At 44.5% G+C, this 26,545-nt stretch overlaps 1 protein-coding gene and 1 long non-coding RNA gene across 2 annotated transcripts in view; one reads left to right on the top strand and one right to left on the bottom strand.

The window, feature by feature from the left end:
• The window catches only part of LOC142803028 (uncharacterized), a 246,596-nt gene that overhangs the window by 79,481 nt on the left and 140,570 nt on the right, over positions 1-26,545 (top strand). The window lies entirely within an intron of this gene.
• LOC142803404 (uncharacterized) lies at positions 2,239-4,843 on the bottom strand. The gene is made up of 3 exons (XR_012894098.1): positions 4,696-4,843; positions 3,844-3,940; positions 2,239-2,543 (listed from the first exon to the last, which is right to left on the bottom strand). It is a non-coding gene; the product is annotated as an uncharacterized LOC142803404 (long non-coding RNA).

The raw sequence follows: 26,545 nt of genomic DNA, 5'->3' as shown, positions 1-26,545 counted from the left end.
ACATGATCGCAGTCTAATCTTAGGGCAATTCTTGCATACAAACCACTTCAAAACAGGCCGGTCACCGTATCTCAATCATTAGGATTCTATATGTGCAGTACAGAGATTCAAGTTTGATTCTCACTTGCAGTGCATTTTTATCATTTTTATATTATGAAACAAAGCAATCAAAGGAGCTATGAAACAGTTGGTTATCACTGTCTGTAGTGGTGTTGATCCTTGTGCAACTGCATGTTTTCGAAATTCTAGTACATATATCAGATCGATATAAGCATACAAAAGTACTCATTAAACATCTTTACCTGCTTCTCCATACATATAAATGGAATGGCACTTGCATGTTTTACCTCTTGCAGCTCAATTTCTTCGTCTCAATTTCTGAGCGCCAAATCGCACAGCTTTTGACACCTTTGGGTGAATTCATTCACAACATTCTTTTTATAAAGAATGTCGAACTCAAGCAGCAGCTGAAAATAAAATGCAATAGCGTTACTACAAGTTCCCCCAAAGAACACACTATAAGGGCATACCGAAGCCTCTGATGCCAAAAAAGGAAATAGCACCAACGCCTCGGAAATATTTAGGCTTTGAAGGCGCTCATGCTGCTCTTGAGCTGTGGCAAAAAGGCGTGGCCTAATGTTCTCCTGGTGGGCAAATTCTGCATGATTGTGCAGCCAATCGTTGTGCCGCTCAATTGATTCGACTGTTTCCCCATGAACAATCAGATGGCTGGAGTGCTGCTATGTATGAACAAGAATTTTAGGCCAAGGTGTTAAAAGCATGGGTGTTATTCCAGCCTAATGAAACAACTTGGGAAACCTCAAACTTATTTCGATAAGCTCTACTCGGTCTGAGAGGAACAAGCAATGCGCTGTGCTATGCCAGAATATTAGGCCAGCAAAAAAATCACTGCGTTACGTGGTAAAGAAAGCCAAGTGGTTCTTGGGGAGGTTAGTCTATTATGAGGCCAGGTGTGCATTTTATGGAGAAATGAACAGGCACGAAACGAAGAAAGTCAGAGAAAAAGCAAATTAACAAAATACTGTTTGATAAGCAGCCTCATACAAGCATGGAGCGTGAATACAAGCATGAAGAACTGTGAGTAATAATGACTATTACTTGTAATAATATACAAATAATTATCGTAATTTCTCTTGTGATAAACACACTTTTTTTTTTAAATCGGAGCAAAGTTGGGGTTGCGTTTATTATGCAGGACAAACTATATGAAAACTTTTTCGGGATGACATAAAAATGTAATTTAAGGAAAAAAAAGTTAGGTCGCTTAGCCTTTCGCAAGTGACATTCGCATACGCTGTTTGGAAGCAGCTTATTTGTTCCACTTCACTCATCTTCGGTCACTCATCTTCGGTTGGTTGAAGGCGCTATCTTTTGCTAACTGTCCCTGCGCCCCCCGCACACTTCATGAAAGCATTTCGCAGCTTTCTTTTCTCACAATCGTTTAACCGCAATAGTGGTATCTGCTGTGATCTCGAGGGGCGTTGAGAAGCATGCGCAACGACACTACGATGCACTTTGCCAACTTCGTGGCAACCTCGCACGACAACAGTGACGATGTTGTTGACATTGCATCAAGCTACCACCAAAGCATCTAAAACAAACCGTCGATAATATTAACAAAATATGGCTCCAGTCTTGCTGTGCACACAAGTTACACAAGTAGAAAAGGTAACCTTGAAGCACGCGTGGATAACAAGCATGAAGAGCAAATTGCAACCGATACGAGAATCGGGGGTGCTACCATGTTTCAGAAATCGTCTCAATTTTTTTCTGGGCGACAAGCGACATTTTTTTCATTTTCCACAAACGTGCGACGCGACTGAATGGCCCTTGGCGACAGCACTGGCAATAGCAAACCCTGTCCTCGTCGCTCGAAAATCACGGGCAGTTGGGTGGGCCTTAAAGTTTGATTCGCAGAAAGCAACCGGTAGTTGGCGCAGGCAGTTTCGTGGCCTTCTTCACTGTGTGCTTATGAGCTGCGATGTCTCTACACTTGAAAGGTTCATGAACGTGCTGTGACGCACAGATATAAGAAATGGGATGTGCCGCGTGCAGATAGAAACAATACAGCGCACAGCAGCAGGTGAAGGGGGGAGGGTAGCGAGCCACGGTAGCAGTGGGGTCAGCATAATAATAAAAAATGAAAGATATCCAACGGGCAAAGGGGTGCCAGGTGTCTGTTTGCAAGACTGCAGTGGAAGGATGCAGGGGGCGCGTTTATGATGCGGGAGAAAAAAAATCCAAATTTTGACAACTGAAGTTGGGGGTGAATTTTTTAAGCGAGTGCCTCTATTACACGAGTAAATACAGTAAGTGAAAACAAATTGTCTTTGGGTATGAAGAGTCATAGACGTAAGACTCACAAAGAGGCGGCACAACTTCTTGTTCAAAACGTCTCCTTGAGGCTGCCGCAGCCTTTTATGTAGGCTCTGGGCCCGCTTTTCAGCCATCTCTGGAGGGCAATTCTCCACTTTCTTCCTCATATTTTTGAATTTGTTCCTGAGACTCAGGACCCATGACTCCTGCAAGTTATACGAATTAACAAATTAAACACTGCATAATGAAAAGGCGAGTAAGCTATGTGGCCAAGATTACTCATACAATGTGTAATCAAGATGTTTGGAGACTGGTTCAGTTTTGAAGTAATTTGTGCATCTAAAAAAAGCTATTGCCTTCAATATAGCTGCTTTACAGCAATAGGGTGCTCCCAATGTTCCTGCTACTTTGCAAATACACGCTAAAATGTTTTCCAGAAAGAGTTGAGCACCCTCGACCTACTAAGTTTATTTAAAAGCTTTAACTTCGCAATTCACAGCCTTCTTTTAACTTTCACAATGCGTTTTTAAATTTTGGAGTTTGAAGTAAGTAAAAGCAAATCCTGACGAATCAATGGCCATTAGTCTAGACAAAGCTTAGGTGCCGAGGTTGATTGCTTTAGGAATAGGCAATAATCAATGCAGAAGAAAAACCAAACGTCTCAACCATCAGCAACAAAGCAGCAACAAAGCAGCAACAAAGCCAATAAAGCTGCCAATGAAAACCTCTTTTGTTTCCAAGACCTCAAGAAGTGTAGCAAGCTGAATAAATAATGGAGGCTACCATAGGAAATACTGAATGCCTTAATGCTAGACCCTCAATTTTCAGTTGGGAACATTTAGCATTTTTATTTTCAGTCAGAGGAACTAATTTTGTACAATGAATCATTAATGGTCTTTAAGGAAATGCTTCCCTGCAACCTTGTGCTCATCAGACCTTCAGGGGCAAGAAGTCATGAATCCAAGGCCTAAATATTCAACCAACTAGTACACATGCCTGTATACATGTACTGAGGTTCAAGTTTTCATGCTCATACCTCGACACACAGGCACTCTCTATGTATGAGGATATTTTCGGTGAGGCGCTCATGCGTGTGACACACAACTAAGGAGTATCTTTCTACCAGCAAAGCTCTTTCACAAAAAAAAGCAGATCCCACATCTACTAAAGTAAAAAGCGTATTTTTGTAAAAGGTCCATTCACACAAAGCCTGCATAACTCGTCAATGTGCTGTTCAATGAAGGCTGCCTGGACGCTACCATAATGTCTACAAATATTTCTATACATTTCCCTTCATTTCTTTTGCACAAAGCACTGCTGTGCATAAAATTGACATTACAGATGTTCTCAAGCACTGACCTTTCATTTTCAGTTCGACATAAAGTCACATTTGTCTTTAGTTTCCCTTTAAAACAAACACATGAGAGCATAACACTGCACCATCCAGTTTAATATATAAAGCAGTTATACAGTGACAATCATTAGAAAAAGAATATTGATGCTTACCAAGCCACTTGTCTTGGCACCAAGTTTGTCGGCCAGGTGCGGGTATGTCTGCACCAGCCTTTCGGCTGCCGTTCTATAATGTTCCCGTGATGGGTACCTGTGAGTAAATTGTTCATATTTTGATGCAGAGCTAATGCTGCCTGGCAATAATACTTTTGAAAATTATCCCAAAGTAAAGAATACTGAACAAAATTCCTGCCACCAAGATGTTGAGCCTAATTGAAAAATAGGGTGCTGTAATAAAGACACCACCCTCCTTTCACAAAGAAACTAGAGGGCAATAATGATAATGTAGAGTCTAGTGGCTGAACCAAGAAATAGAGGAGGTGCCATTTGGCAACGTTTTATGCACCGAAAACAAGCCAGCCAACAATGCCAGCCGTCGCCCGCATTTGTCGATTCACTCAGCTCCCATTACGGTTCTCAGCCACTACAAACAACACGAAGAGAGAACAATGCTCATGGCTGGGGTTAAGCCCCTAAATAATGGAGCATGTCTCATTGTCTTTGTGGAAAGGGAAAAGTGAAATGTGAAGTAGAGGTCAAGAGATGAAGTAGGACAGGAGCATGCACACACTGCAGGCACTGTGGTCAATCTGATGTCACAACTCGCGCTGGCATTCAGCCCCCGCGTGCTGACAATCCACCAAAAGTACAGCAACCAGTTTAAAAATAGATGAAATAGATTATGCTTTTGGGAACAGTTGCATCTTCCGAGTAGACTTTCGATTTCAAAGCTTTTTTTTTAACATTTTACAATTTTTGTTCAGCATTCCATTAAAAAATTTATCACCCGATAACAATCGCAGCAGGGGAGAAACACATTGTCAGGCCTGCATATAAAACACATACCAAGCTAGCTTGAAGCATTCTTGAAAAAGTTTATCGACGATGGCGCGTCGAACTGGCCCGCTGATGGGTGTGCCCCTTGACAGTACCTCTTCGTAACATCCAAAGGACGGAAGGGCAAAGTTTAAATAGTCCCCCCGGTCTTCCACGGGCACAGGTGTCTCAATCACCACAAGGTTTGAAGTACCAGTACTGAAACCAAGACACATAAATGAAAACCATGGCATTATAAGTTTCTTGATGTTTCAATATGCAACATTGGAATACTATTGTAAAGACATGTTACTCCTTACGTGGGATGAACAGCATCGCTGCTCAATGCAGCTGCTTGGCTGGTATAGACAGGCTGATTGATCACCTCCTCTAGGGGGCTGGCGCACTGCAAAACAAAAAGGTTGTGTGTGCAAAACGATCTAGTTTCTACTTCAGTAAACACCTGTTGAAGTAAAAACTACTGCCCAAATGCCTTTTTAATTGCCTAATGCATTTCATCTCATACAACAGTACTAAGACCGTGCAAGCAAGCATGATAACTTATAGAGCACAAATAATTATTAAAGTGCAGGTAACTGCTTGACAGGTTGGATGTTTCATTACACTTGTCAGGTTAGATGTTAATTTTTGTTTTGTGAAAACACATTTCAAGCATCGTAGCTGTAAAGTGCTTGGACTGTTTGAAAACAAACATGTCGTAAGTGTTATCAGCATGCTGCTGAAAGCATCGCTACACTTGGAAGGCCGGCAACATTATTAAAAATGTTTTCATCTGATCTGATACTCTAGGAGCACAATCGCAGCATTACCACATATTTGTACATGCTCTCATGCTTGTATACTTGAGAGCATGTATGCATGAAGCAATGCTTATCTTTTCTTCACAAGTGAATAATATGATTTAAACAAACACCATATTTTATTTAGAGGCTTGACTGCATTAAACCTTAGCTGTCACAATCACGAGATTCAAATATGACTTCTTGCGTGATTTACTAAAGGTCACACCACCTAATTTAAAGAGACAGACAACCTGCCAGAATGTGCAATGAACTAGTGAAAATAGAAAGACAAAGTTAAGCATTCTTTCCACAACTTGAATATGATATCAATTTATGAACTGCATTTGAGACAAAATTGTTATGCTGCTTTGTTGGTACAAAAGCTTTGGAATTGCACAAAAGATTCGTTTGGATTTCTGGACATAGTGTGCTATTGTTTAGGCTTGCCATAATTTGTGCTTTAAATTATCATCTGTTATTATTCAGCATCCCTGCTTTATTCCGAGCTTACTACGAGCTAAAGGAGTCGGTGCAGAGTAAGGGCGGTGATTTCACGACAGTTAATAGAACCAGAAAAAGATACCGAGCCATGGCACATGCACACACCATGCTGCAGCACATGAACACGAAGTGCTGTACACAAGCTTCATTGGCAGGGCCTCAATTATTCATAAGTGTATAAACAATGTTACATTCCCCTACCACTGTTTCAAGCACGAGTTTAGAGTTGCTGATCGAGAAGCATTTACAGGAAATGTTTCACACTGTTTCTCGCATTGTGGTGGCGGGATTAGGCACTATGGACTTAAAAAGGACAGATGCCATGAAATCTATTGTTGGTGCCTTTAAGCTGCATTCTTTGGCACTCAACAGGTGATGTGTAACATTACCATATCACTAAAAAAATAGCCTACACATAAATAGCCTTAAAATATAGCACTACACACAACACATACTCTTCTATGGACCTAAGTATTGTCTTGAGTACACTAATTACGTATGTGGAGTAGTCTGTTCTCAAGAACCCCTTTGAGAGTGACCACTTCCCCATTATCATTGCCTGATTATCTTTGCTCAGAAGCTAAAAGTTAATGTTTCAGAAAAATGAAAATAGATTAGCATAATATTAAGACATGGGAAGAAAGCAGTTTATCAAAAAATGAATGTATTAGTTGCAAATGAGAAAAAAAGGAGGATGACAGGTCAGTAATGTCATTTAATTCATGTTAATTTATATGAGGACACACGAAATGTAGCAGAGCGTGGCAGGTGATTAGTTCCGATGAGATCGAGAAATTATCAGCCATAATATGAAATTGGCTCATACAGGACAGGGAACATTGGTTGGGCTTCCACCCTGCAGTGGACATAATATAGTCTTAACGATAACAATGAGCAAAGCCTGTGAAAGTAATGCTCCATGAAATGAGCAGTACTGTACAGATTGCTGGGCTAGACTTCCCATTTTGCATTTGTTTTTACTAGCTTATCCTGCTTGTTGTTCAGACACAAAGCTTCACCAGAAAAACAATGTTAGACTTGGTGAGGATAATGCCAGTGAATCCAGTGTTTTATCTACACCTTTCCTTGCTTAAGTCCTCCTCCAAACTATAAGAGTTTTATTAGAAACATTCTGCTTACAGCACACCAACCGATCAAGTGAAACAACTTCGTTGTGGTCCTGCAGGACACACCCTAGTATACAATCACCATTTTGCTTCACGTTACAACATACTGCTGGTAAAGATATTCGCTGGTAGGGTACAGAAGTGCTGTGTTGGGGCTGGCTGGTCCCGACGAAGCAGAAGAAGAAGACGGCCGACGGAGACGAACGCGGCCGGCGGGGACGCCGACCAGCCCGAACACGCGGGTTGGCGCGAAGCACCGAAGAGAAGAACAGCAACCGCAATCCACGGTTACCCAACGCACACTCATTTTATTTTACAGTCGCCTTGAAATGCTGGATGCCAGAGCGGTGCCCCCTGGCATCCTCACGTCATTTCGAAATGTGCCCCCTGGCATCCTCACGTCATTTCGAAACAGAAACTGACAACCCAGAACACAACAATCGTCCCCTCCTCGAAAGAAGTTCACCTATACACTGTTTATATTTATACATGATCGGTACCAACGTAATAAACAAGGTATGTACGTTAGAACACATGAAAATTCAGAGCACGGCATACCGAACGCACACATTACGAGTCCTGAAAATGCACTGAAAAAATGTACAGTTGAAGTCCTGAAAATGCACTGAAAAAAAAATGTACACAACTCAGTACAATATTCATTTGGACGCATTGGACCTTTTCACAGAACAATAATGTTCACGAACAGTAATGAACAAAAGCTCTACATCACGTAGTCTTGGAACCGACGCGGCTTCTGCCGCTTCCGCTTAGGGCGGGCCCTTCTGGGTGTAGAATCAAGTGTCTCTGCACCTTGGTCACTTGTGCTCTGATGTGACACATCAAGAGCAGTAGAAGATTGTGAAGGCTCTGAACGAGCGTTAAAATTCGCGGTCTCATCCGAGCTCGCAGCATGAGCTTCGAAAGAACTTTGTGGACCGGAGTCCGGTTCAACGGTCTCAGCAGTATTTGAAGGTTCGAAGTGAACCGTAAGACTTGGTGTACTTGAACCAGCGACACCCACTGGTAACTCCTCCCCCTTTGAAGAAGAAATGCCTGTACATGGAGGTCACATATAACAGTCTGATGCATAGTTGAAAGGCGTGGACGGAACGTGATGGGGAAGACCTTTAGGTGTTGAAGGTGAATCCGTATGGAAAATAACAAGGGGCGAAGCATTCCAGATGTTACCATCACTTAAGCGAAAAAAAGTGAGGCTAACCTGGCCCAAGTCATTGTAAGGACCCGAATACTTGGGGTGCTTGCCTGGTACACGAACCTTGACTAGATCGCCAGTGCGAACTTTGGACTGCTTTGCACCTCGACGGGTGTCGACATACTTTTTCATTGCTTGTTGACGAGAAAAAATCCTGGTGCGGATTTGATTAGGAGAAGACACTGCTATGTTACGAGTCAAAGAGACTATGTCGAGAGCAACTCGCGGTTGCCTACCGTGGAGAAGCTGAGCAGGAGACACTCCAGTGGTGCCTTGTGGTGTGAACCTTTATGAAGCTAAACATTCAGTCAAGACTTGCTTGAGGGGACGGTGCTCTAATTGGGCGATCTGGATATGTTCCTTCAGAACGCGATTAAAGCGCTCAATTCGCCCCTTTGATTGGGGATAGAAAACTGATGACCTCAAGTGCTGGATTTCGCGTTGTGAAAGAAAAGCCTCGAAATGTTGGGACTGAAACTGTGGACCATTGTCCGTAACTATGGCATCAGGAAAACCTTCCCGGCTGAAGATTAAAGACAGAAACTCTATGATGACCTCAGAAGTAACCGTATGTGTGAAACAAAGCTCTGGTCATTCGGAATGGTAGTCGATGAGAGAAACAATGAACCGGGCATTTTGGGGAACATTATGCAAAGGACCGATGATGTTCATGCCGAGTTTCTGCCAAGGCTGATCAGGCCACTGGACTGGCTGCAACGGAGAAAATGCAGGTTCGGGAGACTTGTCAGCTGCCTGACATATATGGCAGTTGTAAACTGCATGCTCGACGTGCTTGTCTAAGGCTGGCCACCAGTACCTGTCTTGGAGATTCTGTTTAGTGCGGACAATGCCTGGATGGGCCTCATGGGCAAGCTGTATTAGCTTGTTACGGAAAGAAGCAGGGGGAATCACGCGTTCATCGCGAAAAAGCAAGTACTCGACACAAGACAGTTCCTGTCGGACTGCGAAGTAACGCAAGAATTCAGAAGCAAGAGCACATTTGGAAGACCATCCTTCACGTAAATATCTGAGAACTTGAGACAAAGTGGAATCTGCAGCTGTAGCTGCCTGAAGCTCAGCTTTCGTAATGCAGGAAGTAACAGATGAAACAACTTCCTCATCCCGCTCTTCAGTAACCGGTATCTGAAGAGGAAGGTGCGACAGTGCATCAGCAACCACGTTATTAGAACCCTTACAATATTGAACACTGAAATTATAATACATGAGTTTGGCACACCAACGGGAAATGCGAATGGGGGGGGGCGGCCTTCGAATCCTGCAGAAAGAAGAGCAACTAGTGCTTGGTGGTCTGTACGTAATGTGAAGTGCCGGCCCCACAAGTAAACATGCCATTTCTCACAGGCAAAAAGACACGCGAGAGCTTCACGCTCTCCTACTGAATATCTGCGTTCAGCAGGGGTCAATGTACGAGATGCAAAAGCGATAGTGATCAGCTGATCACCTCTGAGTTGTTGAAACACTGCTGCCAGTTCAACATCGGACGCATCCGTCGTGATGACGATGGGAAGCTTCTTAATTAAAATGCTAACAGCTGGCTTTGAGGCCAGTATTGACTTAACTCGAATGATGCTCTGCTCAGCTTCAGCTGACCAGTTAGAAGGCTGTGCTTGTCGAAGTAGAGTTTGCAGTGGTTCAACAACATCAGCATAGTGAGGGACAAACTTGGTATAATAACCACCAAGACCTAAAAAAGATTGCAAGGTTTTGGCATCAGTAGGCCGTGGGGCATTGAAAATGGCCTGAACTTTAGATTCAACAGGTGTCAAGCCGCGGGAACTGACATTATGTCCTGGAAATTGTACCTCATTCGCAGAAAAAATGCACTTGTTATTAAGTTTCATGCCACAATCACTGATGCGGTTGAGAACAGTATGCAAGTTAGCATCGTGCTCTTCGCGAGTATGTCCCCACACCAAAATGTCATTCAAGTAACAAAGGGTGCCATTACAACCCTTAACTCTTTCGTTACCGTGGGAAAATGTGCCACTTTTTGTAGGTTTGTGTAATTATTTTTTGTAGTAGACATTATCATTGTTACAGTGCCATGCTATATATCAATAGAAAGCTAAATAAACGTACTTTCTAATGATATTACTTTTAAAAAGAAATATTTAGGGGTAACAAGTAATAATATTCTTGAAAAACAAGATTTATTGAAAATTGCATAGAACATTTCTAATTCGGTGCTTATAACACAAAATCAGAAAAAAAGAAAAGTAATCTGAAATATACAAAATGCTTTCAAATCAATGGTCTATAAAAGAAGAAAGTTTGAGCTGCCTAGGTCATAAATCATATGAGTTACAAATTTTTTTTTCTGCCGAGTGGAAACTGCCTTGTTCCATCTAGTGCCACAATTATATTTTTTTCCTCTACAAATTTTTCAAACAGAACAATGCAATGAATGTTACTAAATAAATAGATAAATGAGCTGTTGAACCATGGGCATTTTAAAAAATTGTGCTGAATAGGAACTCGGGAAAAAAATCTCAAACACGAAACATAACTCTGAACACTGCACCAAAACAGCGTAAGGTATGCCTTTACCATAAAAAAAAGTTGTAAATGTGTAATCAACAAATATAGCTTCACATTACAATGTCTAATAGTAGCCACAAGCTCTAGAACCTATCTCAAAGCTCTAAGTTGTGAAAAAATTCAATTCCTAAGGTTGGCGTGGTACTGGGCAAAACAGTTTCTGGCTGTAGTGAAGCACAAGCAAACATTGCAGGTTTTGCAGATGACATTTGTTTTATGGTCTAGTTTGTTGTCCTCATAGCACTTCTTGCATCTTCTCCGCTTCTCCAATCTATATGGCTTGTGCTGGGTGGACCTGGTTTGAGGAGGTGTGGGAACCTGTGGCCTCTCCTCAAGATCGAGAAGTTGCTGGGCGAGCTCCATTCGGAAAGCCAGCTGGTCAAAGTTTGATGGTCTTAGCAGCTCAGATGCTCCGGCATGCTGCTGGCGATGAGCTTGAAAAATGACATAGCTGTTGACACAAGCAATGTCAACTGAGTGGAAAAACAGAGTTTTCCACCATCGGACGCATTTGATGAGCACGTTATACGACGCAATCATTTGGTCGGACTTGTCGACGCCAAGCATACCAGCATTGTATTCATCAACGAGCTTTGGCTTTTGCACAGATATTTCCTGCCACTTCCCATCTTTTTTCACCCGACGCTTTGCAATCACATGGTTGTTGGCTGTATGGATGGTGCTCATCATGTTCACTACTCGCCGATCCTTCCACTGCAGGTACAAAACGCCACTTTCTCTCAACCAACGAATGTTTCCTCTTTCAGCCTTCTTCTCCCAGCTGCTGTCTTTCATCTGTTGCGGAAATCCACGGCGATCCTTCCTTGTTGTGCCGCAAGCCAGCGTACACCTTTTCAGCAAATGCAGGAACAGAGCTGTGGATGTGTAAAAATTGTCCATATAGATATGGTAGCCCTGGTCCAGATATGGCTCGCACAGCTTTGTAACGACGTCAAAAGCTAGGCCATTGGCGCTTGCTTTCTCTCGCTTGCCCGTGTACACATAAAATTGTATGGTGTAGCCTGTCTGAGGGTCAGCAAGCACCCACAACTTATAACCCCACTTCACAACTTTGTCCTTGATATATTGGCGAATTCCCGATCGTGCTTTCGACTTTACCATCCTTTCATCCACCGAAAGGCTTTTCCGTGGCTGGAAAAATTTCGCTGAATGCTCATTCATGTGCTCAAGCAGCCAAGAAATTTTATCCAACTTTCGTCCGCTTTCTTCGTCAGGGTCCGAGACATGGATCATACCCAGAAGAGCAAAAAAACGCGTTCTCGACATTATTTTGGGAGGAACGAAACCCGGAAACAAGGAGCCTCTGCTCCAGTAGAGATGTAGCCGTGGCAGCTCGACGATGCCCATATAGATCAGCAGGCCAATGAATTTCATCATCTCCGCGGCCGTCACTTCTTTCCACGAACCATCAGCCTCGGCATAGGACTGCTTCTTCAGGATTTGCGTCCACGCATATTTATTTGTGTTCACACAAATCCTATTTACTACCTCCGCTGTGAAAAACATCACAAAAACGTCGATCGCTTTTGTGAGCCGCTTTGCTTCACTGCGCAGCACCATTCCGAGGTCAAGGCCTGGTTCTCTTCTTGGGCTAAACGCCACTCTTTGCTGGGCTGATGGCAGCAGATCTCCACCATATACTGTAGAGACACTGTAAATAAGAGATATAATATTGCCAACATCCTTACGACATCTCAAGCGGCCTAAAAAAATCTGTAACCTGAGACGTGCTAAAAAACTAAACTTACCGCCGAACAGCTGACGACGATCCGGGCAGGTTTTGCGCATCTCCATCGTCAGAACTAAAATCCGACGATCCGATATCCTCAGAGTCACTGCTGCTAGAAACAGCAGAATAATCAATTGCAGATGCGACAGAATTGCCAGAAAGACGTCGTTCACGCGAGGGTCCGGCGGCCAGATCGTCAGCCATCTTCGTAAACAAAACAAGCGAACTGCGCACTTTGAACCGGCGATAAAAATCGCCGCCGCGCGGAAAAAAAACAAACTACACAGGAAATGGAAGATTAGTGCTTAGAAAATGCGCTGGATGGCGCAGCTAGTCCATAGGAGCGCCGGTATTTTTAAATTTTCGCGCGGCGCTTATGGGTCACCGGTGACCCAAGTTCTATAGGCGCGGTAACGAAAGAGTTAAGAGTAATTGACATCATTTTCTGAAACACTGCAGAGGCAGACGCAAGCCCGAAACACACGCGGCGAAACCGAAACAAGCCTTCGTGCGATACAAATGTGGTTAACGCTCTATTGCACTCAGAAAGTTCAACTTGGGGATAAGCAGACGCGAGGTCCAGCTTGGAGAAACATACCGCTCCGGAGAGCTGATGAAGCAGTTCTTCAATGTGAGGAAGTGGAAAACCGTCTACGACGATCGCCTTGTTCGGTTCTCATAAGTCGACGCATAGTCGAAGGGATCCTTCTTTTTTCTTGATGACGACCAGTAGGGAAACCCAGTCGGAAGCAGACACAGGCTCGATGATTCCGCTGGCTTGAAGGCGAGACAGTTCCGCAGAGACTTGCTCACGGAGAAGAAGAGGAATGCGGCGCAGCTTAGTACGCACAGGGCACACACCTGGTCGACGCATCACTTTATGCACAAAACCGCGCACACAACCCAGTTCACGGGTGAACAGGTGGTGGAATTCAGAAGGCGCTTTGGCCAGAAGATCATCTTGGACATCGACTTGAGCACACGTCATAGACGCACCGACGATGTTGATGGACAAAGCCCTGATGGCATCACGTCCCAAAACAAGCTGCCATTGGCAGTTACATAAAAAGTAATGGAAGCAGTGCGACTGCGATAGGAGACCTGAGCTGTAAATTGACCTAAATTATCAATCGTTTCCTTGGAATATGTTTGTAGAACGACGTGTGAAGGCAAAAGCCGAATGTTGGAAAAATGACTGTGAAAGTCAGCGGCACTGAATAAAGAGACTGAGGCACCAGTGTCCACGAGAAATGACAAGGGCACATGGCCCACTGAAGCTACAATGCTGGGCTCGGACGTAGTGTGGAGGCCATCCACATTTAAAACAGTGACCGTATTGGTCTGTGCAGTGCTCGAAGGAGCGGATGAAGAAACTGGTTCAGGAAGATTTGCTGGACTGGAATTGCATACAGACTGAAAATGTACGATTTTTCCGCACGCAAGACAAGTGCGGTTTCTCGCGGGACACTGCGCAAAATTGGCTAAATGCCGAGCCGATCCGCAACGAAAGCAATGCGCAGTTGCGCTTGGAAAAGAAAATTGCGAACGCGAGTTAGGAGCTCAGTGCTGTTCCTGAAAACCAGAATTTGGCGGAATGGGGTCGCCATATTGCCGGCTTCCTCGCCCCCGCGACGCAGAGAGGCCGCCATGTTGGCTGCCACGGAAGGACTGTGCGGGCTGGCGTCCATGTTGGCGGCCGCGCCGAGACGAAGATGAAGGGCCGCCATGTTGACGCGTCCCTTGAAACAGAGCCGCCGCCTTGGCCGCCCGCAGCAGAAAGTTGCTGCACTGAATGCGGAGCGAATTGCTCAAACTGGGAGTGAATAAGCTCATCCTCTGGCGCAATCGAGAGGGCTTCGGATAATGAAATCAAGGAGCCTTTTTGAAGCATGCGGCAGCGGACGTTTTGCGGGGCTACCCCGGTGAAAAGCTGATGACGGATCATATCGTCCTCGAGCGCGCCGAAGCCGCACGACGCGGCGAGTATTCAAAGAGAAGTAATGAACTCGGCGACTGGCTCGCCAGGCAATTGTCGCCTTTCTTGAAATTTTACGCGTGCGAGATAATCGCACGAGGCATCTTTAAAATGCTCATTGAAAAGAGCAAGAGCATTCTTGAAGGCATCGCACGACGCTGGCGTCAGCGACGCGTTGGTGGCGTCCAAAGTAAAGAAGAGCTTTAACCTGGCAGGGCCCAACGCGTTGAGCAGCAGGGCTTTGCGGCGCTCGGGCTAGCTGGCGTCCTCCCCGGCAGCGTCTGCGTAGGCCTGAAACACCGATTTCCAGTCAGCCCACGGAAGTGGTGGGTCTCCGGGCGAAGGAAGAAATAGGGGAGGTGGAATAGGAGACGCCATTTCAAGCAAGAAGAATGGAGAGGTGCAGACGAGAAGAAAATGACGCCAGTACACTGTTTGAAGAAGAAGACGGAGGCCGCATAGCTGAATGAAGAAGAAATGAAGCGACGCTGCACGCAGCAGCCACCTTCCTGGGAATAAAGAGTGTCTAGGGTTAGCAGGGTAGGCCCGTTAGAAGCAAGAAAAAGACGAACACGGAGAACGAAATGGGTTCTTACACGTCCTCGTCGCCATTGCTGTGTTGGGGCTGGCCGGTCCCGTCGAAGCAAAAGAAGAAAACGGCCGATGGAGACGAACGCGGCCGGCGGGGACGCCGACCAGCCTGAATACGCGGGTTGGCGCGAAGCGCCGAAGAAAAGAACAACTGCACTCCACGGTTACCAAATGCACACTCATTTTATTTTACAGTAGCCTTGAAATCCTGGATGCCAGAGCGGCGCCCCCTGGCATCCTCACATGTCATTCCGAAACAGAAACCGACAAACCAGAACACAACAAGAAGTGCATGCACTGAGCTAGCTTGTGTAACGGGGTCTATTCGAGAAAGCTGAACCTATGTTTGGTACAGAATTTTGTAACCACTCGATGCTTGTACAGATTAAATGTGGCCACACATAGCAACTTTTGAGCTTTTTTATAAAATGATCTCGCAGTATCTGAAAACACGTATTTTCTTGTTTACTTCATAGTTCCCAGTGAAATACTTCTCTTATTCCTTTCATTGAATAATGGCATTTGGTGTGACTGAGGTGTTCCTAATGCCTCGCTATGACATCAGAAAAACGATTCTCCTTGAAAATGCTTCACAAGAATTTCATAGATATTGAAGAGACCGCTTGCACATACTTGTACAAACATTTGCTAGTGTTATTGAGGGTTGATGAGAAAGGGAATCAGTTGGCACATTCAAGCCGGACAGAGATTGACTGGCCCTGAAAAGGGCCGTTTAGTCCTATATCTTGCAGCTTGTTCCATGTAGACAGGGCTTCATTCTATAGAAATGGTAACTCATCACACTGGTTCCCCAGCATGACGAACATAACTTGATTCTAACACTGACTCAGATGCTCTGAAATGTCATAGAAGGTACATGAAGGCTGGGTACATGAAGGTTGTAGTTGTACAAATTGTATAGTCAGCATGCTTGTGTGATATGTGCATAGCTGCATCAGAGCCACGTGTGAGAAATGCATGAAGTGAACAGCTGAAAATCTCAATGGCAGCATACCTTCAGAAGTCTGTCATCCTGTTTTTGCCAGTTTCCTATATCATCCTTCCCTTTTCATGCATTCTCTTTCAATATATCTGTGGTTTTAATTCCTAAAATCACGATATATTAATGAGAAGCAAATTTTAAACATCGGGTATTCTTTACCATGTTCACTTGTTTACAGCGCAACACCAGAAACACAGCACGGAAGGAGCAAAAGAGAAAGAAAAGATGGCGCTGACTCTGAAAAAGACGGCACTGACATCATGACATGTGCATGTCGTGATGTAAGCTGCCCAAAGAGCGGCCTTCCATGAGAATAGTGAAGAATTGGGAATAGGATCTACCACCAAGGGCTTTGTGTGCAATTCACAAACAGTGAAAAAGATCCACCAGGGGTGAACCACAGGTGGTGCACCCTGCTTGAGAAAGAGCAGAGTAAAATAGATGTGCCAGACAGGAGGTTATAAATGGTTTTGTCTGGAGCTAGTGCCAGACCGAGCTCTGATTAAGCATAAGGGAGTATTGAACGCCAGGCCAATCTGATCTCCCATTCCTGTGATGTGGTGCAATGTGATGACAGGTGCGAATTCCATTTTCTTCTTTCCATGGGTTTAGGCAAACAGTTTTTCAGAGTTCAGATGGAAATACCTCCGACATGTATACTAACATGCCCATTCCTGGGCGTAGCCATGCCTAGCCACCAGATGGGAAGGTGAAGGAATGTTTCCCAAAATGTGCGATAAAGTGTTTGGTGCTACACCTTGACGGAAGTATAGATAGGTGCTTTGGGAATCGGTACACCATTTCTGTTATAAAATAAGCCACTGCTAGGGATAGCGTGACACTCCCAGCCATTTTGGGGTAAGCCGTTTTAATATACATGAAGATGTTAATCACCCCATTTTCCATCACGGCAGTAGTTATGGCTATTCCTTCAAGTAACAACAGTACTGAAAGTTGGGCGAGTTGGTACTCATTCATTCAGTTGGTACCCTTCAAGTAAGCCTACTGCAGCGTCAACATAAACGTCTGCATGAATTTAGCGCTAGTACCGTACATAAGAATCTGCACGTGCCTTGGGTTCACTTCGATGGTGTTGTGAATTCATGTTGCGTAACAATGGTTTAAGTTGCATGCTTGCCGTAACTATTACTGAAATAGGAGACCATGCTTTATCGTTACGCACGGTGTTGCTTAGCTCGGTCCTCAGTGTTCGAAGCAGGTTCCGCCTTGTGAGTGTCTGAGAGAGGCACAAGAATTGATTTCTACTCTTGTGTTTCTATTATTCCCTAGCCTCTATTATACAGGAAGCGGGTAGTGCTGGTGTGCGTCAGCTTCCTCGGTGCACTCTTAACCGCCTGCCTGGTAAGACTGATAGCTCATTCTATTTGCTTTTGAGCAATGTGGTGAAATAGAAAATGAGTGAGGCGGCTTACCATCAAGGCTTCAACAACTTGCATAGTGTCCCTTTAAGAGAGACTGTGATAGTATGATGCAATCTGATAAATCAGTCCTGATATTAACACAGGAGCGCTAAAGAACTTATTTTGCAGTAATTTCAGCATTACCTTTATTGAGAGCGAAAAATCATTATCTTGTCAGTGATGAAAACATCGAAAAAGATACCAATAAAATAATGAATAAAACATTTCAAGTTTGTGTAAAGATCGAACCCAGATCGCTTGCGTGGCAAGCAGACGTTCTACCAGACAGCCCCGCCTCTGCTTTGGAATACAATAAAAACAACTTCCTCTGCTTGGAAAGGCAACTGTCATGCTTAGCACATGTCTCCTGTACACAGACTTAAGAATGACACATGTAATATCAAATACTGCGTGGTACAAGTGACTGGGCATCTAAACACGAGTATTATAATGAATTTGTGGTTTAAAGCCAGTCTCTCTCTACAAGAGGCACACACTGTGCATACTTCTTAATACACGTAGTAGGTTTATAGCAAGTACGAAAACCTTTCACATGAATAACTGCTTGTGGTTGGAAGCATGCTACCCATTACACAGAATTCAGCCATATGAGAAAGCTTCACTGACACATGCCATTTACAACTTCATTTATTACATTGTACAGTGGTAAAAGTGGCTTTTGGCATTTCGGAGCAGCTTTCGGAGCAGGAAAAATCAAGTTTGGAGCAAAAATTAGCGTGCTTGGAGCACAAAAGTGTCCTGTTTTTGGCAAGATAAATACTGTTTGGAGCAGTCTTACCGCAGCAGGTAGGTACCGATATGTGCATGGAACACGACAAATAAATTTTATTTTAAAAATAATTGCATTTATTATTGATCATATATTGCACTTACCAAATTTACCAACTAAAATATGAACACATTTACTGAACACACAACATTTGCAGGATGCCTGCCATATTTGCACTATCAGGTATGATTTTACAGTTATTACAATGCAATACCATCACAGAAAAGCTCTCACATGAGTCTTTAAACAGTACTTCAGCTCTAGAAAAGAAGTAAACATCACAGTGAAATTCACATGCAAACCTCATTGCTGAGACTAGTCCTATAGGTAGGCACAGCTTTTCTTTTTCTTTGAATCTTTAAGCTTGCTAAGATTGCTAGCAAGTTTTGCCTGACCCTCCTTGAGCAATGCTTGTCCACTTTCAATATCATCAAACTTAGCCTTCATTCCTTTTGTAATAAGCAGTTCTGCATTGGCTAGCATCTTCTTAGCAGAATCGATATCCATCTGTATACTTGGCTGCTCATCCACTTTGCTTCCTACGGAGTCTTGGTGAAGCTTGGCTTTCTTGGCTGAGGGTTCACATTCTACAGACACACGTTCCTAATACTTTTTAAATGAGCCCTTTACCGCTTTGATCATATCAGGCTTTAGAGGAACAGCTGAGGCATCTTGGCCATACCGGCTACAAAGTGATAATTAACTTGGTTATTAAACTTGCTTTGACGACCTGAAAGAAAATGTTGCCCTGATTGCACAAACTTCTGATAATACAACTTAAACACAAACTTGGATATCTATTTTTGCAAATGCACGGTAAATTGAGCCACACTATAGCACAAACAATAATGGAAATAGGTATCGCAAGGCGCGGTAATATTATGCAATGCTATGATTATATAAATATCCACGGCGACAGACACGCTGTTGATTTTCATAACCGCGTTTCATATGCTACCGACCAATTTTAAAAAATCCAAAATTCAATATATTATGATTCAGTCAGTACAGATAAGCGCGATATGGCCCAGATCAAGATTACACGATAATTACTTTATGCGCGCATCCCCCGCAGGGGCGCCTGCGCAAGTAGGCGTTTGGTGTGTAGCGACACCACGGACCCGAGCTAACGGGGGAGTTTCTACTCCTTCCCACGCCTAGCCGTGCGTGGCTTTGCCGTGTCCGGGGAAAAGGGGATCCTGGGGGTTGAGCTGACGCAGGGTGATTGGACCTTAAAGGCCCCCCGGCAGAGGCAACACATCCCTTTGGCCCTGGCTTCACATAGACGGCACCCCCAGATTGACCCGCCCGGGTGGAATCGGCAGTTGCTTTTTCCTGTCTCCACCTCACATCTTCGTCTTTTCTCTCACTTTAAATCTTTCCTGTCCTCTACTCACTTCCATTGACCTCCATGTTTCCTGGCGGCAAGGGTTAACCCTGTGTGGCTATCCTACCTTTGATACACCATATTCGGTTATAGTGGTGGCGTACAGCTGGCGTCTGCGGGGCCTGTACTTACAGACCCTGCAGCGTCCCCTTGTAGGACTCCATGGTGGGTGGCTGGCGCCGCTGCCGAAAGTAAGCATTTACATATGGCTTGTTCCTTCCTACACTCCCTGATCACCCTCAGAAAAGAGGGCGCACCGATGAAGTTTTCCAGTTTTTTGGTAACCAGAAAGTAATTTTTCCCCGATTCCATGTTATCCACACTGACACACCCGGCAAATCAGTGGGAACACTTTCACCTTTTCTAGTATCAAAGTCTTTGACGGAAATCTTTGGCCCGGGATATAAAGCTTCGAGAATGGCAAGTGGTGACCTCCTGTTGGAGCTCCGCGACCAGAAACAATATGAAAAACTGCCTAACCTTGTGAAATTTGGAGATACCAAATTAATAGTAACCCCACACCGAACCATGAACACCACCCGTGGCATTGTCTCAGATGATGACCTGTTAGGGCTGACGGAGGCTGAACTCCTGGAGGGTTTCAGCGAACAGAATGTCATAAACGTAAAACGAATCAGCGTGAGGCGTGATGGCAAAGAAGTCCACACTAAACACCTGATACTTACCTTCAATTCAAGTCTACTGCCCGACTCCGTTGAGGCTGGGTATATCAAGCTTCGAGTTAGGCCATATATACCAAACCCCCTCCGATGTTTCAAATGCCAACGGTTCGGCCACAGTTCACAGAAATGCCGAGGCCGCCTAACTTGCGCGAAATGCAGTGCTGAAGAGCACACATCAGATGCCTGTGAAAACTCTCTTCACTGTGCAAACTGTAATGGGGAACAAGCCGCATACTCGCGGTCATGCCCGTGCTGGAAAAAGGAAAAGGAAATTGTCACAATTAAGGTAAAACAAAATATTTCATTTAAGGAGGCACGAAGGCAGGTGTCCTGCCTACCAGAAACTAGCTTTGCCGAAGTGGCGCGTCAGGGGGCAGCGCCACGACGGCCCCTGGCGCCTGTCTGGCACACGCGTAGTGAGCCAGCGGTGACGCCAATCGCCCCTTCGGCGGTTGCAGCCAGTGCTGCTCCGCCATCCAAGAAAGACCCCCCAACCTCTGGGTTGGGGGCCGCGAAGGTCTCGTCTTTTGAGGCGAGGCCCTCAAAACAAATGCAGCGCTCGCAAGAGCGCCTGTCCAGCGCCTCGCAAGAGGCAATGGACACAACACCGAGCGTGAGGGCGCAGCCAGCGCCTAAGGTTCGGCGCGACTCCGTCGACCGATCCAAAAAAGAAAAATCTCGTGTCATGGCCCCTGGAAAGGGTCCGTGAGTTAACTTTCCATCCTTGAGCACACAGCACAAAACACATCTAAAATGGATACACAGATCTTACAGTGGAATGTGAGAGGACGTCTCCATAACCTCGATGATATTAGAGAACTTCTTAATAAACATACTCCAAAGGTGCTGTGTGTTCAGGAGACACGTCTCAAGTCCACACAAACAAACTTTCTAAAGCATTATGCCATCTTCCGCAAAGACCGTGACGACGCTGCCGCTTCGTCGGGCGGTGTCGCTATAATAGTTGATAAAGGTGTTGCCTGTAAGCAATTAAACCTCCGAACTTCTCTTGAGGCAGTTGCTGTCCGAGCAGTGCTGTTCAGGAAGCTACTAACAATTACCTCTATTTACATTCCCCCGTGCTATCAACTTTCAAAGACACAATTTCAAAGCTTCATTGATTAACTTCCTCCGCCATATATAGTCATTGGTGATCTAAATGCACATAATCCCCTATGGGGCGATTCCCGTTTAGATGCGCGAGGACGCCTAATAGAACACTTTCTGTTTTCGTCAGGTGCATGTCTACTAAACAAAAAAGAACCAACGTATTATAGCACTGCACATAACACATACTCTTCTATAGATAGACCTGAGTATTGTCTCGAGTGCTATAATTCCATACCTGGAGTGGTTCGTTCTCAAGAACCCTTTTGGGAGTGACCACTTCCCGATTATGTTAAAGTTAACAAAAGAAGATACACGCTCGCCTGACTTTCCTCGCTCGAACACCAAGTCAGCCAACTGGGAATTATTTCGAGAAATTACATTTTTAGACGGAGATGAGATTGCTGATTTTAATATAGACGATGCTGTAGCATACCTAACAGGTTTTATTATTGACGCTGCAGTGAAATGTATCAAGCAGACCAACGGAATGACCAATAAACGTCGCATCCCATGGTGGAACGACGATTGTCGGAAAGCACGCAATAGACAAAATAAAGCTTGGAGTCTACTCCGAAATTACCCGACAGCTGAAAACCTCAACAATTTCAAACAGGTTAAGTCCCAAGCCAGAAGAACGCGTCGTCTTGCAAAGAAAGAAAGTTGGAATAGGTACATCTCTGGTATAAATTCTTACACCGATGAAACGAAGGTTTGGAATAGGGTAAAGAAGTTAATGGGTCGGGAGTCACACCCCCTACCCTTGGTAAGTAGCCGAGGGGAGAGCCTGGAGGAGCAGGCGGACTGCCTAGGCGAACACTTTGAATGCGTCTCGAGTGCATCGCACTACACAGAAACGTTCTTTAGATTTAAGGGGTTGCCGCTCTTCGCGTTCTTTGAATCTTAACGTCCCTCCAGGGAGGCTTACAACTGCCCATTTTCATTAGCCGAACTTGAGGCATCTCTTGCGTACTGCAACAACTCGGCGCCAGGTGGCGATCGTATAACGTACGAAATGGTCAAGTACCTTCAGCCATAAGCACTAAAAACGCTCCTAACCGTCTTCAATACCATGTGGGAAGCTGGATATATTCCATTGTCATGGAAAGAAGCGATAGTCATCCTGGTACTTAAACAAGGCAAAGACCCATCCTTGGCCGCCAGCTACAGGCCAATAGCGCTAACAAGCTGTCTATGTAAACTATATGAGAAAATGATAAACCGGCGCCTAATTCACTTTTTAGAGAGTAACAGTATATTAGACCCCCTTCAGTGTGGTTTTAGAGAGGGGAGGTCGACAACAGACCACCTTGTTCGCATAGAGACATACATCAGAGATGCATTTATTCATAGGCAGTTTGTACTTTCGGTATTCCTTGACTTAGAGAAGGCGTACGACACCACATGGCGATTCGGGATTCTCCGCGATCTTGACACCATGGGCATCTTTGGGAGCATGCTAAACACAATTAAAAGTTATCTGTCTAACCGAACCTTTCGCGTAAAAGTGGGAAATGCTCTCTCTAGATCATTTACCCAAGAGACTGGTGTTCCGCAAGGGGGCGTGCTTAGTTGCACACTCTTTCTTGTAAAAATGAACTCCCTGCAGTCAGTCATTCCGAGCGTGATGTTTTATTCTGTGTATGTTGATGATGTGCAGATGAGTTTGAGATCATGCAATATGTCTATTTGCGAACGACAAGTGCAGCTTGGAATGAATAAATTCTCTCAATGGGCGGATGAGAATGGTTTTAAAATAAACACCCAGAAAAGTACTTGCGTACTCTTCTCCAACAAACGAGGGGTGATGCCACTTCCAAATATTCCGATCAAGGGAGACCAATTCTCTGTGAGAAGCGAGCATGAATTCCTAGGAACCACTTTAGATTCTAAGCTCACGTTTATTCCCCATATTAAACATGTAAAAATGAAATGTCTGAAAGCGATGAACCTCCTAAAGCTCCTATCACGTTCAACATGGGGTAGTGATCGGAAGTGTCTCTTGAACTTGTACAAAAGCCTTGTTTGGTCGCGCCTTGATTATGCCTCTATAATTTATCATTCCGCAACGCCAAGTGCTCTGAAAATCCTAGACCCCATTCACCATCTGGGTATCCGACTGGCAACCGGTGCTTTCAGGACAAGTCTGATCCAGAGTCTCTATGTAGAGTCGAATCAGTGGTCACTTCACCTACAGCGATCCTATAGCAGTTTCACTTATTTCATAAAGGTACGCGCAAACATAAAGCATCCTTCTTATTCAGCTATAAACGATATGACCGCTGCCACCCTCTACCATAATCGACCCGCAGCGAGAAAGCCGTTCTCTTTGCATGTGAGAAGCTTAAGTGAGGAAATGGGTGTTCCGCTGCTAGAACTTTGTCCTATGCCCACAACAAAACATTTACCGCCGTGGCAGTGGCAGCTCATACATTGTGACACTTCCTTTTCCGAGATCACTAAACATGCACCAGAAGCACATATTAAAATGCATTTCCGACAACTTCAGTCCAACTACTCATGCGTAGAGTTTTATACTGATGCTTCTAAGTCGCATGCAGGGGTGGCTTATGCAGCCGTCGGACCATCCTTCTCGGAATCCGGTGTGCTGCACCCGGAAACAAGTATATTTACGGCTGAGGGATATGCACTATTGTCGGCTGTGAAGCATATACGGAATTCAAACATACAAAAATCTATTATATTCACAGACTCATTAAGCATCGTAAATGCATTAAGATCCCTTTTCAGAATCAGAAATCCGGTTATAATTGAGTTGTATTTCGTCCTATGTACTGCGTACATGTCCAACCAGCATGTTACTATTTGCTGGGTTCCTGGCCATAGAAGCATCGAGGGCAATGTGTTAGCTGACCAAATGGCCACGTCAATTATATTGCGTGCAATTAACCCCACCGCTACTGTTCCTGCAACAGATCTAAAACCCTTCCTACGTAAGAAACTGCGAAACCACTGGCAACGCTTGTGGGACACAGAAATAAATAATAAGCTTGACTTGATTAAGCCGTGGTTGGGTTACTGGCCCTCCGCTACAAGAACACGGCGAACTGATGTCCTATTCTGTCGCCTCAGAATAGGACACACTTATGGTACCCATAGCTTCCTGCTGACTGGCGATGAACCTCCTACTTGTGGTAGATGTGGTGAGAGGCTAACGGTCCTCCACGTCCTCCTGGAGTGTCCGGAAGCTGAAAGTGAGAGAAAAAAATATTTTGCTTTAGCATACCGCTATAATCTTCCTTTACATCCGATTATGTTCCTCGGCGAAGAGCCGCTTTTCGATGCAAAATCAGTTTTAAGCTTTTTAAAGGATGTAGTATTGAATGTTTTTAGCCCAACATTGAATGTTTTTAGCCAAACAGGTTCATAGCGCATCTTCTGTTATGAGGATACTGCTGTGATAGCAGCTTTTAATGAGCCCAGGCCTCCATGCTCTTGTTTTAAGGGTTCTGTCGAGGCACTGGTGCTCCATGCCAAGTTTTTATTTCACATACATATCACTTTTAAACCATTTTATGTCTCCATAGCACACATCATTTTTCATTGCCATAATCTTACTATATATATATTTTTACGCACCTACAGCGACTGTTTTTTAGGCCCATTTACAGCCACATCATATCTGTTTTATCTACACTGCACATCGTACAATTCATTATCATCGTTCTGGCGCTCTTTGGCCACATCTGGCCCTTGCGCCAATAAACTCCACTAATCATCATCACTTTATGCGCGCATCAACACATAACAGCTGGCTGCTAATGCCGCACAGTCGCTTCGTACGAACTACTGCCGCTACTGCACTGAACCGTGCTGCGTGGAGACAGTTACAAATTGCAAACAAACAATGTAAAATAATGAGCTGTGATTCCGCAATACAAGTCTCCACAAGTAACTTGCTGATAAATGCACCTATTGGCACTCGTGCCTTTTATATTTTTGTTCACGTCAGTTCAGAGCTAAAATTGTGCGATATAAAAACAGGACTTAAATGCTTGTGCAGGACAAAGAAAAGACGAGCCCCTCGATAATTCCGATGCTTTTAGGGGCTACTGATGTCACAGGAGGAGACATTCAAAGCAAATGCGCCCAAAAACAGCACGAAATGTGCGCCAAAAACGCGACAATAAGCAGTAGGTTTAACAGCGCAATAACATCAAGGTCATTACAATCGGAGGCTCAAACACTTCAATTTTAACTTTTCAAGCATTATATCCACACCAGCCAACACAAAACAGGCGTCAACGACGTATGTCACAGGCTCACCTTTCCTCGTAAAAGTCATTTCATTGCCTGCCGGAACGGCCAATGCGCCTAGCACATGCGACTCGTGCGATGTTCTCTGGCCACTAGCCAACGCTTCGCACACGGTTAGCCAGTGGCTAAAGATAGGCTTGGCTTGGCTGCTATTTTGGCACTGTTTCGGTTTCGGAACCATTGGCCGTAGAGGCGAGCGTCACAAAACGTTGGCCTCGGTGCAGGCATGGCGCAATATACGCGAAAAACAGCCATTTGGCGCAGCATGTAGCAGAATTTCTGTCTTGGGGCAGTTTGGTGCAATTGGCACAGCACTTCCATTACTGCATTGTAGTATTTCACAATTTAAAAACTACACTCAATTTCCTTCTCCCTCGCACGATTGGAGATTTTCTCAAGACACGATGTGCACTCGATAAGAGCACCGCTATCTCTCTCCTTCGTTTATTTAAGTGCTCTTCTGCTTTGTGTCAAGAGTCTCCTCATGGAATGAAATGCACGCCGTCCATGCACTAAGTGGTTGAAGTATGCACTAGGAATATGATATTGCTATCCTGTTCAACTCTTAAAGGCGAAGCTTAAGTGTCTCCTAATTTTTTGCTTTATTTTCTTACTCAGAAGGTTCAAAGTGAACTTTGTGCCTCAGATGTATTTCATTTATAGACCGGAGATCCTGATTTGTGTGTGCA

The sequence above is a fragment of the Rhipicephalus microplus genome, chromosome 3, assembly GCF_043290135.1.
Source record: "Rhipicephalus microplus isolate Deutch F79 chromosome 3, USDA_Rmic, whole genome shotgun sequence".
NCBI lineage: Eukaryota > Metazoa > Arthropoda > Arachnida > Ixodida > Ixodidae > Rhipicephalus > Rhipicephalus microplus.
This window is presented reverse-complemented; position numbering and strand designations above follow the sequence as displayed.